The following is a 4,995-nucleotide window of genomic DNA, read 5'->3' as shown; positions in this document are numbered from 1 at the left end:
TGTATAAGTGTTCCCTCTGCCCCCTTGTCTTTGTGTGTGATTGTTTATTGTGGAGGAGAGAGAAGCTCGGTGGAGCTCCATGTATTTTGTATCGCGGGAATATTCCCTGTGTGCCTTGTATTTTCCAGTGCCCCTGTTTTGCGCACTGGAGTGTTTTTACTAGGGGTGTAACGATCCATCTACTACATCGATGTATCGATTTATATTCCTATGATCCAACTACATCGATCTGTGCTCAGCGAGTTGGCCTTTTGGACAACATATATCGATCTAACATCGTTTTAAAATGTAATAAATCGATTGTATCGATACTAGGAAATAACCCATTGGATTTAAGCACGTCAGACTTTATATGGATGTTTTTTCTTAGCACTTTTAATGATAAAGGCTTTAAACATTACTCGATTCAGTCTGCCTATCCGTGACGTCATTGCGCCAGCAGCAGCGCAAAGGCGCCAAGACAACAAAGCATAGCATGGCGGATGACAGAGGAGAAGCCGACGAGTGAGAAATTATCAAGCCACCATTGCGGTCCTTACAAGAAACAGGAATCTAGGAAACTTCACCTGCACTGTCCAGTATCCAGGTATTTATTTCAGTCACACTGGTTGAATTTTTGGCTAAAAGGTTACTGAATCGATTTCAAGTCAATGAATCGTTTCGGATCGTATCGTTCTAAATGAACCAATATCGTCCTTGAATCGTATCGACAACCACGAATCGTGATACAAATCGAATCGTTGTTAAAACGAATCGTTACACCCCTAGTTAATACAGATAATGAGTGGAGAACAGGAGGGCTTCTTAAAGAAAAACTAACAGGTCTGTGAGAGCCGGAATTCTTACTGGTTGGTAGGATATCAAATACTTATGTCATGCAATAAAAGGCAAATTAATTACTTAAAAATCATACAATGTGATTTTCTGGATTTTTGTTTTAGATTCCGTCTCTCACAGTTGAAGTGTACCTATGATAAAAAATGACAGACCTCTACATGCTTTGTAAGTAGGAAAACCTGCAAAATCACCAGTGTATCAAATACTTGTTCTCCCCACTGTACATACTATTTATACACATATTGCCAGATTATTGCTATCAACTGCTGGTTGCAAGGTATATTACCCCGTTTGTATCTTTTGGAACAATGGTAGTCAAGTTTATAAAAATGATGTAGAATAGATGGGCTACCACAGGTGTCACAGGCATCCACAGGTCTTGACCACCATGTTGCGATGCTTCTTAAAGGATCACATTGTTGTTGTCGTCATAGAAGAGTACGGAGATGGGACTGAGCTTGGTGGGTGCGCAGCACTCTTTGGGAACCTCGTCCGGCTTCAGAAGGTGAACCTGCCATGAAAAAAGGTCAATCAGACTTATTCATACATGCACTTTTATATAATAAATGATACTATCCTGTTTATAAAAGAAATGTGGATTATTATTATGTAGATACTTCAGTGCTCTCCTACCTCAGTGGGCTGTGGCTTTGCCCCCCTTGTGTGAATTTGGTCAATATATTTTTAAACCGGGTTGTCTGTGCTCCACAATACTTTATTATCCACTGAGCCAAAGCATAGACTTTCAGAAGTTCAACAACAACAACTTCCATGAAACATGCTAAAACATGTCAATGGGCCATTGACCTAGCTAGTGACTTAAAAATAGCATTTGGTGTTTTTGTTTTATATTATACCAACAACATAGGAAATCCTCTGGTGACAAAATAGGGTCAATAGAATTAGAATGATGACTAGGAATGGCATTTTTATAGAATTCTAATGGTAACCATAGAGTTCCAAACTCATGGAATGGAATTTTTATAGAATTCTAATGGTAACCATAGAGTTCCAAACTAATTTCTATAGCAACACAGCTGTCCATTTTGTAAACAACAATTTTCAAAAATATGTGTTGCCAAGAGACATCTAACCGATAGAACATCTCGGCGTTCTATTGAACGTTTTCTGTTCGAAAACAACAATAACTTCAGTTTGCTGTTCAACAACAACAAACTTGACTGATTTTTGAGACCTGAGACTGAAAAATCGGCTGGAAAATGCCTGGGTGCTTTTCAAAATTGATGGAGAGAGTGCGTGGACGTCGGCGGTCTACTGCGTCGACAGGTTGTTCAAATTCATTTGTGGGTTGTTTTTGTTGTCTTTTTCCGTTTTGCAGGGTTCGCAATCGTCGGGAGGTGGACAGCGACATCGACTTCGAAGAGGGTATGTTGAGTTTAAACTTCTTATTTTACCACATTTAACAATATAAATGTAATTTGTGAAATGTTGTGTATTTCTGTAATCCATACTTGCAAGCTAACGTTAACTTTAGTAACTTTTGCTAAGAGATGCACTTTTGAACTAGTAGTACTAGCTAGCTCGCTACGTTTTACATCCTAACATTTGTTTGTTTGTATTCCAATGTTCCTAATTTTAGAATCAACTGTCCTGGATGAGGTCCAGTTGGTTGTGCCATTGGATGATGTGCCTGATGTACCACTGCTGCCAGCCATCCTTGAGGAGGTGCCAGATGTGCCGACTATCCTTGAGGTACAATTTTCAGAAAGTTTTATGTTTGAAAAGTATCCCAGATATTCAATTTGTGTCACTTTGACATTCTAAAAATCGTTGTTGTCTGCTTTCTGCTTTAGGAGGCCACTGGTAATTGGCAGTTGATACCGATTAGGTTTAGCTCCCTGTACTGTGGGCCTGTTGTGATCAGGGTAAGCGACCCACACACACAGTCACATCACTGTTGCAGTGTTTGCTGTTTCTAACCTGAATGTATTGTAATGTCAAACCCCCTCTTGTGCAGAACAATGCCGGTCCGGTGGCTGAAGCTTGGAGAACTTTCCAGTTCATCAGCCCCATTATCACCTACATGCGTGGGGGATCCCAGGTATGTGTCTTTGTCACTACCTAATCCTAATCTACATTGTCAGTGTCATGTGATCTTGATGGAAATATGTTACAGCGATGGCTGATATTGTTTTGTTGATGTTGTCTTGTTGTTTCACTCCACAGCAGGTGGTGGTGAGGATGCACCATGCGAGTAGGGTTCGAGGCCTGGAGACTCAACTGATGTGGGCCATCTCCAAGGAGACAAACAGACTTAGTCCAGAGGGCATCCCCTACTGTGCCACCAAGGTGCAGTCCATCTCTTGGATCCAGGTAAGATGTAAATACTACTGAATTAGTATTAGATTAGGCTTTTCTTCACTTACTCCATTTGGCCTTAACATGTCGTTTCTCTCTGTCAGTATGTGGCTGGCAGGGTGACCCAGTATGTCGTCTCACCTCCGCCACGAGACGTCTGTGGCCGTGACGCTTGGCTGCTACCAGGTAAATAAACAATTTCCTATGTATATAGAATAGAAATTACAGGGCATTTTTCCATTAGATATGTTTTGTTTTCTAATAACGTGTGTTGTGTGTGTGTGTTTTGAGCAGCAAACTGATGTCTCGGTGGCGTACGCCACTCTCCACATGGGGCTGGATGGGCTGCTCTCCTTCTCGGCGTGGTCGGAGGCTGCCTCCGTCTCTACGCCCACCACTCAGCAGTTCACTGAGCCAGAGCCTGAGGGCCACAACTGCTATGAGGTCAGATGTTACACACACACACATACACATACTATTGACTAGTAGCATTAAGATCCTTCGATTGACCCATTGTTTGTCATGTCATTACATTGGTCACTGATGTTGAATGTTTGTTCTGTTGTTGTAGGGCTGGGAGGAGGACCTGCTGCCTGAGGAGAGGGAGGTTCCTCTGCTAAAGTGAGTCCCTCTAAATGTGTGTGTAGCCTGGGCTTGTCAGATGCTGAAGGATATCAAATCAAATCAAATCAAATTTTATTGGTCACATGCGCTGAATACAACAGGTGCAGACATTACAGTGAAATGCTTACTTACAGCCCTTAACCAACAGTGCATTTATTTTAAACAAAAAAGTAAAAATAAAACAACAACAACAACAAAAAAGTGTTGAGAAAAAAAAGAGCAGAAGTAAAATAAAGTGACAGTAGGAAGGCTATATATACAGGGGGGTACCGTTGCAGAGTCAATGTGCGGGGGCACCGGCTAGTTGAGGTAGTTGAGGTAATATGTACATGTGGGTAGAGTTAAAGTGACTATGCATAAATACCTAACAGAGTAGCAGCAGTTTAAAAAGGATGGGGTGGGGGGGCAGTGCAAATAGTCCGGGTAGCCATGATTAGCTGTTCAGGAGTCTTATGGCTTGGGGGTAGAAGCTGTTGAGTAGTCTTTTGGACCTAGACTTGGCACTCCGGTACCGCTTGCCGTGCGGTAGCAGAGAGAACAGTCTATGACTAGGGTGGCTGGAGTCTTTGACAATTTTGAGGGCCTTCCTCTGACACCGCCTGGTATAGAGGTCCTGGATGGCAGGAAGCTTTGCCCCAGTGATGTACTGGGCCGTACGCACTACCCTCTGTAGTGCCTTGCGGTCGGAGGCCAAGCAGTTGCCATACCAGGCGGTGATGCAACCAGTCAGGATGCTCTCGATGGTGCAGCTGTAGATTTTTTTGAGGATCTGAGGACCCATGCCAAATCTTTTTAGTCTCCTGAGGGGGAATAGGCTTTGTCGTGCCCTCTTCACGACTGTCTTGGTGTGTTTGGACCATGATAGTTCGTTGGTGATGTGGACACCAAGGAACTTGAAGCTCTCAACCTGTTCCACTACAGCCCCGTCGATGAGAATGGGGGCGTGCTCAGTCCTCTTTTTTTTCCTGTAGTCCACAATCATCTCCTTTGTCTTGGTCACGTTGAGGGAGAGGTTGTTGTCCTGGCACCACACGGCCAGATCTCTGACCTCCTCCCTATAGGCTGTCTCATCGTTGTCGGTGATCAGGCCTACCACTGTTGTGTCGTCGGCAAACTTAATGATGGTGTTGGAGTCGTGCCTGGCCATGCAGTCATGGGTGAACAGAGAGTACAGGAGGGGACTGAGCACGCACCCCTGAGGGGCCCCCGTGTTGA

At 43.5% G+C, this 4,995-nt stretch overlaps 1 long non-coding RNA gene across 1 annotated transcript; it reads left to right on the top strand.

The window, feature by feature from the left end:
- The first annotated feature begins 3,290 nt into the window (after positions 1–3,290).
- On the top strand, positions 3,291–3,798 carry LOC123491530. The gene is made up of 3 exons (XR_006661361.1): positions 3,291–3,342; positions 3,451–3,600; positions 3,728–3,798. It is a non-coding gene; the product is annotated as an uncharacterized LOC123491530 (long non-coding RNA).
- Positions 3,799–4,995: the final 1,197 nt, after the last annotated feature.

The sequence above is a fragment of the Coregonus clupeaformis genome, chromosome 8 (assembly GCF_020615455.1).
Source record: "Coregonus clupeaformis isolate EN_2021a chromosome 8, ASM2061545v1, whole genome shotgun sequence".
NCBI classification, from domain to species: Eukaryota; Metazoa; Chordata; class Actinopteri; order Salmoniformes; family Salmonidae; genus Coregonus; species Coregonus clupeaformis.
Note: the sequence above shows the minus strand (reverse complement) of the source record. Positions and strands in the feature narration are given on the sequence as shown.